Source organism: Clarias gariepinus, chromosome 1, assembly GCF_024256425.1.
Source record: "Clarias gariepinus isolate MV-2021 ecotype Netherlands chromosome 1, CGAR_prim_01v2, whole genome shotgun sequence".
Taxonomy (NCBI): Eukaryota; Metazoa; Chordata; class Actinopteri; order Siluriformes; family Clariidae; genus Clarias; species Clarias gariepinus.
The window spans coordinates 40,631,273-40,644,784 of NC_071100.1; the positions used below are offsets into that span (position 1 = coordinate 40,631,273).

Below are 13,512 nucleotides of genomic sequence, written 5' to 3' on the forward strand. Positions count from 1 at the left end.
CTGAAATATCTTAAACTGGGCCCTTACTTATTAAACACAAGGCCCCTACTCCAGGTGGTCAATTTTATTTTGGCTGGGCAGTGCATAAAAAAATAATAACTATGGTAAAAATGTATGTGGGTAAAACCCATATTTATAAAAATTAACACATATTTGCAAGAACATTGCAGGATGAACTGAAAGAAGCAGGAACATCAGTTACACTAAAAACAATAACCAACCTTCTATATCACAAGATCTCCCTGTCCCACATACAAGAAATAAGGGTTGTGTACAGTACATAATCGTGAAGTAGCTAGGCACTAGCATCAAATTAATTTCTTAATTATATCTAGCACACTGTTGTCTGCGTTTAAATGTATGAAGTATGACAATGTCTTTACATGTACTGTAGCTGCAGGAGCCATACTGTAGTATTTAAACCACTTCCAGCTTCCTGTTTATCTGTACAGCCACATATCCATCATCCTTAACAGCGCATTTAGCCCCCAGAAAAAAAGAAGAAGCTATTTTGTTCTTCTCTTTCAGCTGCCAATACCGTGCTCCTGTTTTTGCCAGTCATCATTTGACGTAGTTTACTGTTCAGGCTAGTTAATGCAACGGGCATCATAATAGCCACCAGTGCAAATTCAGCCGCCTGAGCAATTTTCTTTCTCTGTCTGCCTTGTCATGTTTAGCACTCACTGATTCTGTGTCCAAAATCTTGCAGCATTTCCGACGTGACAGTATTAATCCTGCGATCCCATTAAGCATGAGGTGGTGGTGGTGGTGGTGGTGGTGGTGGTGGTGGAGTGAACCCACTGAGCACACAGAAAGATAGGCAAGTCATCAAGACAGGACAGCCTTGCAGAAATGCTCGGCCCCACAGGAAGCAGTCTCATTTAAACACACTTACAGTGCCTATGAGAGCTCTTTCCTGTCTTCATTAGAGTCATTGTACGCTTTATCAAATAATGCTTTAGCAGCACTGAACAGGCATGTGCAGCCAGCTCTGCACCGTTCAATGACACGAAGGGCAATAAGCAGCCGATTTCATCTTCATTACCATGTTATCCACATGTGACCCAAAGCCTATAGGGCATTTACATCCCAGATGTGCTGCAGGGTTTCTTGTACAGACTTGAATTCACATTCAAGGACACCAAACATACACAAGGACAAGCCAGCGAAAAAAAAAAAAACAAAGCAAGGATTTCTTTTTACCAAACAGTGAGTGAACCCGAACTGGAAGTGATCACATTGTATGGAATAAAAAGTTAAAGAAATTAAACAGTAAAGAGCTGCTGAATGTGATCACAAATGCAGCACGAAAATGTCAGCCTCCATATTGTGCATATTTTTGAATATTTCCATCTTGAACAACGAAAAAAGCACAAACAACAAGGTTAGATGCAAATTTGACGATCTAGTAATCCCTCATGAAGAACAATGTAAATTATATCATGGTAATCAGAATCTATTACACTAAGGGTTTCTGAATACCCTTGACTGTTCTATGTAGAACTCTACAGAGATAATTCTAAATAGGACCTGTTTACGAGCTTGCAAGTGATGTTGTGTGCTAAAGAATCCCCCTTCTAAACCGCATTTGTGACACATTATCTAATCTTTTTTTATTAGGTCCAGAATGTTTTTTTTTCCAGTCTCGGCTTCTTGTAGTGCTAGCTTGGTGTTTATGGTGTTGGGTTGTTTATCAGAAGGACCCCAGTTCAAGCCACAGGTCCACCAACTACTGTCACGCTACTGTGATGGCTTCAAGTGTTTGCTAGGGGTATAACATCACAGTGTATTGCATCATTGTTCATGTCTAGGCTCACAATTCACTATGTCTGCTTATTCAATATCTATTTTTCAATATCAATTAGGCCATTTCATCAATCTTTTGTTGCTCGATTCGACACCACTGAATTAATAGTCAGTTTTTCGACTTGTGAAATTATCTAATTGCAAACCATTAGGCCTTGTTCACACGGCGTTAAGTTTTTGGATAAACGAACGTGCTCTGAACGTCCTAGACGTTTACGTTGCGTTTTGTAGTGGCGCTTAATTGACTTCTACACCGGCGTTCGTTTGTCTCTGTCTAACGTCAGCCTGCAGCTCCAACTGTAGTTTGTGTGTTAACCTGTGGGGGCAGTGTCGGGAACTGGATATGAAAGCGCGCCGCTACCGGGTTCACTCTCTGACTGCACAACGTCGGATTAAAGGAAGGTTTTTTTGTGGTTTAAAAAACATGCAAAAATTTCCGCGTAAGTTTTTTAACAATTATTTTATTTTATTTTGCCCTTTTCCGCATTTCCCTATGTATAGCATGTAGGATCATGGGATATATCCGGTCCTCCGAAGCGTAAAATAAACGCGCAGAAAACGAACTAGAAGCGGTTTCCTTGCGTTCGTTGGGTTTTGAACGCCAAGAAAAAGCTGCATGCAACGTTTTTTTAATGCCGTTTAAACGCGCAGCCGGACAAACGCACGTCACCAAAGCCCGTGTGAACACTCTCATTGACTCCTATGTGTAGAAAACACTCTGCGCTTGATCCGCGCTCACCAGACGCTACGAACGGGAAAAAAAACGCTCGATTTTAACGCCCGTGTGAACAAGGCCTTAGACCATCCATTTATCCAAGCATCCATCTAAAAACCTTTAAAGTCCAACTAGGGACTGTGAAGGCCAATGGTGACCATTGTATTTATTTCCATTTTTATGGCCGTGATAGGACCTCTGGCCAACATTCACATGCTCATTCACACACTACGGGCAATGTGGGTACGCCAGTTAGCCTAATCTGCATGTCTTTGGACGGTGGGAGAAAACTGAAGTACCCAATAGCACAAGAAGAACATGCCAACTCCATGCACACAAACCTGAGACAGGAATCGAACCCTCAACCCTGGAGGTGCAAGGTGACAGTGCTAACCACTAAGCCACCGTGCCCCAAGTCTCCTGGGATAGGCTCCAGGCCTTGACCCTGTATACAGGACAAAGCGGTACAGACATTGAGTAAATGAGTGAAGTTCTTGGGTTCAGGAGCACTTTGGGACCAGTCCACAAATACGCACATCTCTCTACCACAGCCTTTACATTTCTCCTCATGCAGGCTTTTCACACTTGTTCAATCCACAACCACTTGAGAATCACCTCAGAGAAAACTTGGCCAGAAAGCTAATGTTTAAATTCCCATGTTTACGCACAGCTTGTGTTTCATTATATGCTGCAGAATGGATCACACAAACACTATGCAAACACTGTATGATTACATTTCAACCCGTGTACTATAATAACGTTTTAATCAAGTGAAAATGGAAACCCAAGTACACCACCTTTTGCGTGAAGTACACTTGCCAGGCACTAGAAGTGAAACCATGGCACATAGACCACTAGTAATCAACGCAGAGTGGCTGGAGGTGAAGTATGTGTGGAGCCTTTATATAGTAAACAGGTACACCTGCTGTCATTTGGTTTGCATTATTCCGTAGCTTAGTCTGTTTTAAAAAAAAAAATCATTTAAAGCATCATGAAGTAGAATGTATTTTTTGTATGATCCCAGAGGAAACAATCCACCCCACCCTCCAATGCCAAGAGAAATTCTCCAGAGTGTCTGAGGGTCGCAGCAGCATGGCTAAAAACAAGCTCTGTACTTGCTCTCTTAACCTGCTAATCAGGTTTATGGACGCACAACAAAAATCTGCAGTTTTGTTTCTGGATGCTTGATGATGTTTTGCTGATGTTTTAGTGAAAGCCAGCATGAGAATAAGAAGAGGGTTGTTGTCCTTTCTGTATAGGTACTGTACTGTATATGCTCCAATCATAGAGTAAAGGCATGCAATTCTTCATGCAATAGTGGTCTTACTCTTTGGGTGGGAGTACTCTCTCTCCTGTCAATCAGAGTAACACAAGGCATCTGTGAGCCTGTACGTTGAAGAGTATAATTATCCAAGATCTGAGCAAACAAGTGAAATTGATTTAATTGAAGATGAGTTAGAAGTTGTTTCGAAATAAAAGATTCTTTTTAGAAGTCCTGCAAAAATAGTATCAGCTCTTAACATCGTTTCAACAGCAAATGGTCGAGTAACTTGTATTTTGCAATTTTATTTTACTCAAAGCAATGGGATTACGTAGGCGTACAGTATACAGACACCGTGCTAATTCATATAAAGCCGTTTAAAGGTCAACGTCAGCACTCTTTATCGGCAGGTTTCTTTTTTTTTAATATAGTAATTTAAAAGAAAACAAATTCACTTGCATCGATCTACAAGCACTTTAGAAATTAATACACATGCTGCTGGAAAAGATGTTCTTTCTCTCCACAAAAGATTTATGTACTATCATAGTCTGTGCATCATAATCTCTGCCCAGACCATTGCAAATTAAACAGTACAGTGGTACGTCGGCATACAATTTTTTAATTCATCCCAGTGGCAAGTTCTTAAGGTGAAAATTTATATTGCAAAACACAATTTTCCATAGAAAATTATGTAAATGCAGATAATCCGCTCCAGCCACCTAAAAAGTACCAATATCACCATTTTATATAGATACACAATATACACACTTAGTATATATACTGAATGTATATATATATAAAGTACGCAAACAAGTTTTTGAACTGCTCCTGGACGCGTTTGGAGATAAGCACAGTCAAGTTCAGTTGTTTGGTGCGCACCCAAGTAAGGGTTTATCCCCTTGACACGATAGGTATGAAAGCACCCTCTCTGTCTGAAAATAAACAGCTGGATAACTTAGCGCAGCCATCACTTTCTGATAATTTCCTAGTAAAGTAATTACGCTTTATGCGTTTGTGTCCTAATTAAGATCATATTCCAAAATGTTTGGCAGTGTTCTACTCAAAGCCATCTGGCACTCCCTGAAGCTTCTCCCACAGACTCACTTGTCTTGTCTTAGCAGCCAAAATTCACCTTTCTACTCTGTCACGACATACTGTACATCTCCTTGTGCCAATTCGTCCAGCCAATAGGGATCGAGATCATGGTATTTACTTTTGTGAACAACTTTATTTTGGCCTGCAGAATAACTGTACTGAAGTGCACTCTTCCCCCGAGCATCATCACAGTCCTTCTTCCATTAGAAAAGAGGAAGATGAGAGCCAGAGAGTCCCAAAAAAACAAAAAGTGCTGTGTTTGCTGGTGTGCTGTTTGATGAATTACAGTGAAGCATCATGGCCATGAAATACTGGAACTTTCTCAGTCTTTCTACTCCCTCCTTCTTTAAAGATCCAGCTTAAAACAACCCTTTTTTCTAGATAAGAAGCTTTCTGCTTGTTTACTGCCACCAGTTCCTGGATGGACTTGAGGCACTTTTGCCCCCAAGAAGTAAATGTTTGCTTAGTTGGGAATTAGGTCAGATGATTAGAACATTCCAGAAGATGCCACTTTTTAGTGCTGAAAAAGTCTTGTTAGGATCTGGTTAGCATTCAAAATCTGCTCCAGGCCCTTGTCCATCTGCACTGTGACGGCTGTCCAATAAGTTTTCAAACCTTTGGCTAAATGTGAGCAGATAATATAATTCCATATACTTCAGAACTCCTACTACTGCTTTCTCTTAGGACACACATGAATAATTTCCCTGACAGCCATACATGTGCACTCAATAATATAAAGTATAGTTATAGTTCCTATCCTCGTCCATACACTTTTCTTTTTCGTTCTGGTACGTTGAAATTTGTGTTATCTGTTCTTAGAATGTTGTTCCAGGGCTGTGCAAAAATCTTCTTGTCCTGTTTTCCAAACTTTTAAACATTTCATCTCTCATCGTAAACTCTATGTTCACCCTGGTGAAGTCTGCTCATGATTGTTGACTTTGACGCGAGAGGTTAGTCTTTTGATGTTCCTGAGCTCACCAGTTTGTTTAGTGATATCTTTGGTACTTATTTTCAGAGGTAATGCAAGCGAACTCCAAATGCAAATGCCACATTAAAATTAAGATCTTTTTCTTCTGTTTACCTACAACTAACGTAACATCTGGCCACGGAACAACTGTCCAATTCCTTTTGGTCACCTAAAAAGTGGGGCTCATGTAGAAACAGCGTAGTGTTTCCTATACCTGATTCGGATGTACATACATATCTGCACTGTAAAACTTACTGACATTACTTAATGTTCTGTGACAGACAGCTAACACAACAAAAACGGTCAACAACTGTTTGCACACACGTTTTCTGAAGAGCGGCTTAGCTTGCTGAAATGCTAAAAGGCGGCTAATGTTAACTTATATGCGAAATTTAATTTATTATGTCACCGCATGTCAACCCCACATTCCTTGTGGTAAACTATAATGAATCCAGTTAGCTGGTTAGCTGAAGTGATGAATAGCAGGCAGTTAGCGGTTTGATACCTGCAATGCAGCTGTCAATCAAATTAGCCACACATATAATTAAGCATAATTTCTGAGACCTAATATACCATTAACTGATGAGTTACATAAAAATTCACTTCTGTATAGTTGTGATTATTATGAAATTTAGCTATTGAGATCAAAACAAGGTCTCTTTTGTGTACCCGGCTGTAAATATGTTAATTTCTGTTGCAAAGCTGGACATTTTAACTTGGGGCTCTATGGGCATTGACTCACTTTTGGAACCAGCTCCCAGTGGACATTCAAGGAACTGCATGTATTGGCAACTCCACAATCAGCTTCATTAATATTGCCAGTTAATACTGGACAGTTCAGAACAACTTTACAACCATCAATCATTCTAGATTCATGGCATTTGCCTTATCTGCTGTTTTTAATAGGGAACATTTTAAAGGTTTACTCATAAAGTGCTCAAATGTTAACATGCATATGCAAAAAGGTTAAGTGCATAAAGCTTTAAACAACTATCAGAGCCTGAAACCTGTTCAATTATTTATGCATATGAGGTCAAAAGCTAGACTGCATGTGCAAAGGGAGAGAGAAAGAATGGTTAATACATACATGACACGGCACAACTTAACAGCTCAAGAGCCCTAGTGAAAACCCATAAGGAGTGTATGAGTGGCAAAGGCTTTCTGCTCGAAGGCATATCAAACAATGATACAGTGCATTTGTTACAATACGTTGGCTCATTACAGCCAGGAAAATGCAGCCCAATGACATTGTAAGTAATGAGCATTTTTACCCCCCTGATGACATGCATTGCTCAGCGAGAGGCAGTTTTCCCTGTGGCTGAGGTCCGGGTTCCAGTTGCATAACCACAGCTGCAGCTGATTTGTCATATTCACTCTATAGCATTTTCCCACCATAATAGGTATTAGTGCCATTCTTGTCTTTGTTTATTTCATGCTGAGGCATAGCGGATGTGAATAACAATAAAGCAAAAGAAAAAATAATATCAGCCCAATGCTGTTGGCTATAGCGAATATCATATTTGACTGTAGGCCTACGCTGGAGGTTGGCAATATTTCTCATTAATGCTCTAATCCTTACATCTTTATTCAGTTTTGTTGCTTCCTTTAGTATAATGCACAAAACGTAGTCACAGGCAATCACTTGCTTTTGTTCTTGAGGCCACAGAGATTTGTAAACACCTGGTGTGATTATTACCAATAAAAGTTTTTTAATACATTTAAATCAATAAAAGTTGAGTTTGTGTGGTTTTTCATATTTATGAAAAAACTGGTGTGTATATTTTAGGAATCTATCAAAAGACACCGTCCTATGTAAATCGTTGCTGCCACTGTGAGTGTGTCATATGGAACGGTCTAGGTAATCCTCATGTGTGATTGGAACATGTGCCATGTTGCCGTCAAGTTCGTCTCCAAGCTGGTGACCCAGGAGCAGGAGGAACATCGCATTAGTGTGACATAGATGAGCCGTCCTTCATGTCGAGGATCACTACTGGTGACATGTATGGGAACGACCCTGAGATGAAGTAACGGCCCTCACAGTGGAAGAGCCCATCATCTCCACAACCAAAAAAAAAAAAGGCATGTCCGCATGCCTCGACTAAGCGCATGCTCATCATGTTTTTCGAAATTCACAGCATTGTGTGTCAAGAATTCATCCCCAGGGGCCAGACTGTCAATAGTGAATACTGCTACCCGGGTTTAAGGCATCTAAGAGAGGACATAAGTCGAAAAATACCACCTTGTTTTTATTTTATTATCTGCATAACGGCTGCAAATTGCTTCGGGTCATAATAGGTAAACCACGACTGACTTTATCTTCTGCTGGCAAAAGTTTCACAGTGCTGAGAAAAAAATAAACCGTGTGCCCAGCCATACTGTCGCTTTCCATCACTGCTCATCGGATCTAATCCCAGATACCAATCCCCATATGTGCAGATGGAGATGATCCTGCTATCTAATTTTATTTTTTAGATAATTCGTTAGGGTTAATGAACGGATATTCGGTTAACTGTGAGAAAAGTGGGAAAAGCATATTAAACATTAAGTAATCATTTAATTTAATTTTCTATAAAATTAAATAATCCAACTATCAGTTAAACCATCTGTCATAGATGGATATTTCTGAAAGGCGTAATATAGAAGACTTTTTTTTTTTAAATACGATAATAAGAAAAAGTGCACCAGAAATGTCCCCCAAATTTGACCACCAGTCAAAACCAGTCCCAGCTCTAAACTATCATACAACAGCTACCAACCAACAAGAGGGAAGGCTAAAGTTTCCTTCGAGACATGTCAATCCAACCAAGCACAGCTTTTCAAACTGCTGCTCATGCCACATTACAGGGCAGCAAGAGCTCCGTACTCATGAAACCCCGACTGGCTACTGTAGTGTCACCCTGACAGGAAAAGGACAGTATGTCATCCTTCCCACTCACAGAGCACGGACAATTTTGTTCCATTTGCCCTGGTCAACAGATGGCTGTAGCATCGTTGGGATTGAGCTCACTATTCGATAACGAGTGGATACTCATAATATTCCACTGTTCCAAAAAAATTGTATTTTATACTCTTTGGAAAACATACAGTAAAAAGTAGTTGTGTAACCAAGTGGAGTTGATCCATACACATCGCTGCATGTATGTGAACTGCAGATTCATTGCAAAGTTTAACCCGTATAGCACAAAATCGAATTTGTTGGTATATTTGGGCCATTACTAAACAAAAACTTACGACTATATTTTCCCCCATTAACATTCTTGTGCACTCACTAAATAACTGTACAGTTCACCTCGGTTTACAAATGCCCCAGAGTACAAACAGATAAGTTTACGACAAAAAAATCTGCCTGAAATCTATTCCTGGTCACGGACCCAGAATCCTCCATCCCAAGCTTCGACTATCAGCTGAACAGAAGCATGAGTGCGTCACCCAACATCAGTTTTGCTCAGTCCACGGTCGCGTACATGTACACAGTTGTGCAATTGTTAAAAAAAAAAAATTCTCTGGATAGATTTTTAGTGAAACCTCTAAACTGCCACGTACGAACCAAGGGCCAAGAAACAAAAAAGAGAAGGATTACCCAGGGTTATTATGGAAGGGGATTCTCCTTCCAGACTCTAACCTCCTTCCCACCCATCACACCGGAAAGATCCCCCTAAGCAGTAGTAAAATCCCGCCCACTGCAATAAAAACAAGGCCAAATATTAACACTCAATCTAAAATTCCAATTAATTTAAAATTATTATATATGCACATTCTTGCTCTACTAAAATTAGCCTAATTTGTATTAGCAAGATAATTAGAAGTATCCCTGTTCACTATTCAAATCAAACAATAGTGAACGAATAATCAATCTGCGCCCTGATCATCAAATCAAAAATAAATAAATAAATAAATAAATAAAAGATAATTATCATGCATCATACTGCACTATCATTTAGCTTCCTTTTTGTCGGTGAGCTGAAAAACAGTCTAATATAAACACCCCCCAAAAAAACTGATATAATCCAAACATTCAGTTTTATAATCTGGTCCATATTTAAGTGAAAATGTCATGCATTTCTAGAGAAATGTTAATAAAAGCAAGCCTCGTACTCACTTAAGACACATTTAATTTAGGACATGTAAGGCATATTCAGTCCTATTAAACCCATTAGCAGTATGCTGCGAGTGCTCAAGTTGAGGAATAAACACGACCAGGATCTGAATAAGCATGAAAAAGCATGAGAGATTTGAAAATAATAGAAAAAAATATATAAAAGGACATCTGTTGATTTCATCATTTTGAGACGGTAGTGTGCGAACTTCTGACTATACTTCCCTGTACCGAACAGCGTTTACTACTCATGTCTCGGCAATCACTTACCCTTCCATGATTTGTTTTTTGCCTTTTGCTCATTTTTATTCTGCACAATTGAGCACACAGACAACTTGAACTGCTTTTCCTTGTCAGCTTCCATTCAGTTATTTATGGTACGTGTTTACACGAGACAGCCTGGGCATCAGACGCTTAAGTCTCCAGGTGGTTGCACAATTTGCGAACTTCGTCTGCTCTACTTGCAAAGAGTCCTCCACTACAAAATGACAGCTTTGCAAAAAATAAAATAGTACAGAATTTGTTTTCGTGTAATAAGAGTGCTGGAGCAATTTTCAGAAGTTCAAACGCTGTTTATACACAACACAAGCCGACGTGATTCTTCTCCTCCACTTCATAAGATCTGGAAGAAATACACTACTGTAGCACAGTGTGGTACATCACAGATTAAATCACAGATTTCCTCACAGATGTTCATCAATAACAGCTTAGCAAAAACTATGGTGTCAAGAGAACAGTGCATCCTCTGATAGTAATTAAAAGGAAAGCAGCCATATAAATAGCTAGTCATTAATAGCAAGTCATTGCTTCTCTGGGTAAAACTTAGTCTTGATACACACTACATGGGTAATCTGTCTATGGGAGCATGCACGGCACGAGCATTTGTACATGATGATGCCTAGAAAAAAAGGTCTAATAATAATAATAATTATTACATAATTAGCAGCGCATCCATTAAAACCAAAGCACCTTAAAAAGGTCCGGATGTAAAAATAAATAACAGACATTAATTCAGTGTCTATTTACTGCAACATAAGGTCTAAATGCTGATCAATAGAGTTTCTCTGATGCTGGTGAAGGCCAAACCATGACGAAGCTTTTTAAAATTGAACCAGAACTGACTTCTAAGCCAGCTTTCATCCTCTTAAAAAAAAAAAAAAAAAACTATAACCGGTCTATAAATATCCGTTTCCTCCAAAGAGCATCATGAGCTGTGCGCTTCAGCTTACAGCTAACTTCAGCACAGACCCGACCAGCACAGAATAGACCAGACCAGACTAGACCAGACCATCCTCCCACATCTTAACTGAATAAGCGATCTGAGCTTGGCAGCGTAATCCGTATATAAAAATACAGTAACTCACCACAAGTCATGATGCATAGCTGATCAACTGAGGCTTACATTATTCTTAATATTATTTTTTCCTCTCGTGTACTGTACATAAATTTGCACACATTCAGGAGCAAGAGTAGAATATAAAAGCTTTTCCTTTAGGGTCTCTCCCATTTCTCCTCTGTAGACTCGCTAGACTACAGGTAAGAGATTATGCAGTAGTTTTATAATTCCAACTAGATATGATTCTTGTGGAAATTGCAAAGTAGATAAGGACTGGTGCACCGCTTTTCCTATGCAAAATAATGCAAACTGCTTTTTTGAGAGCCAGAGAAAGAGAGAAAGAAAAAGTCAAGGAGGCGTGGCTTGGGCCACTCACTACAGCCCCCCCTACAGGCGAAACTCACAGGCAGAGAGAATGTATATATTATATGTATGATATATGTATTATATCAGAGGAACCGTAGGTAGTAAAGAGTTGGTTCTCAGTTTGCTTACGAAGGGAGGCACTGTTACTTGTGGGATGTCAGGATTTATGTGTGTATTTCAAAAAATTGAGCGCAGGATGGCAGTTTTTCCAAAGTGTTCAAAAATCATTCTTTCATTGTCTGTCCACTCCAATATAGTCTATGGAGTGATTTTTTTTGTGGTTATTTTAACCCCATTTTTGGAGCAATTTATTACCTTTTGATTATGCAACATAATTATTTATTTATTTTTTTTGTAGAGTTTTTCAAGCCGTTTGATGTGCCACGTCATGTTATCACTCGTAACAAGCAACAAGCAAGCTAGCGGAGCAAAGCGGCTCAGCACCAAAGAGATACTCATAACTCAAAAACTGTGCATTTTGCGCCAAGGCTGAGATCATTCCATAGAACTGGGAAGTTTAGGCCAACGTTTTGGAAAATGTTTCATAGGAGATGCACGCATAATAGCGGGCGATAAGGTCACCCTGTCTCGAATCGTAAAAATAAGAATTTTGGCCAAACCATCAATCAGATTGCAATCGAATTGCAGCAGGAAAAGTTTTGAAAATAATAATAACGATAGGTACTATAGGTGTGTCCTGATGCAATTATTGATGGGGCAGAGCAAACAAGAAAAAAAAAAAAAGGATTCAGTAACGTATCGCGTCTCTTGTGTTTAGCCATACTGAAGACAAAATAGTTTTTTTTCTTTATATATATACTTTTAATTTATATATGGTTGCATTTAAAGTGGTAAAATGTTGCTCCTCCTCCATAATCCTGGAGGAGGCATGCTCTAAACAAAGAGCATTCTTTGTGGTAGGACCAAATTAATTGCTAAGTTTGTTCAGAATTCGAACAAAAAAATAATAATTGCAATCTCATCTGGTCACATTCATAATCAAAAGACAACACAAATTAATTTGCCACCTAGGTCTCATGTATCAGGAGATCATCGGTGATTTCCATCCTTACTGGGCAATATCAATGCTTTTCTTGAAATGAGTGTATAATGATAGACCAAAGGCATATCTAGTCTTTTGCCTTTCAGGCCTCCAGACTAATTCAGTTAAAGCCGTCAGATTTCCCCTGTAGGTTGCACTGCGCCCAGATTCCCTGAGAAGGTTCAGCATTCGGCCACCAAGGTTTGTAATATTAAAGTGGTGCGGAAGCTCAGCGTCTCAGATGAAATAGGTCGTACTGTGGAGAACGGAATGCTGATGTTAAATCTCTCCTTGATTCCTTTCTCTGTATAGAATGATACAGCAGAGCGGCTTTTAGACTAATTAGACACTATATAGAATCCATGGCACTTTAGAGAAGTGCATCCATCTCTTTCTCTCTCTCTCACTAACTCACACACACACACACAATATGCTCCTGTCATATCGTCTATTCAATAGGTTCCAATTAAGAGTTTTCAGACATGGAGATAACTGCAAGGATTGTTGTTTATTCCCAGTACAGCATCCCTAGCTGTTTGTCTGGTTGATTACACTGTAGTTATGATGAATATGTTATTCTTGTCATTAAAAAGGCCCTTGGTTTCATCGTACCTGATACACTTCTTAACTTCATTTTAAATCTCGCCTTAAGCTGCCAATAATTACAGACCGGTGGTTATGACATTCCCAGAGCTGCCATCATCATCATCCCCCCTATGAACAGTTTGTCCCATTTATTTAGTTACTGCGAGGCCCCAGGGCCCCAGAGTCTTTAGTTCACTGCCCTATTCTAGTGATACAAAATAATGGAAATGGCTAAAACAGACT

At 39.4% G+C, this 13,512-nt stretch overlaps 1 protein-coding gene across 1 annotated transcript in view; it reads right to left on the reverse strand.

Moving 5' to 3' along the window:
• Positions 1-13,512, reverse strand: part of b4galt2 (UDP-Gal:betaGlcNAc beta 1,4- galactosyltransferase, polypeptide 2) — a 177,657-nt gene that overhangs the window by 135,598 nt on the left and 28,547 nt on the right. The gene's annotated exons all lie outside the window — the stretch shown is intronic.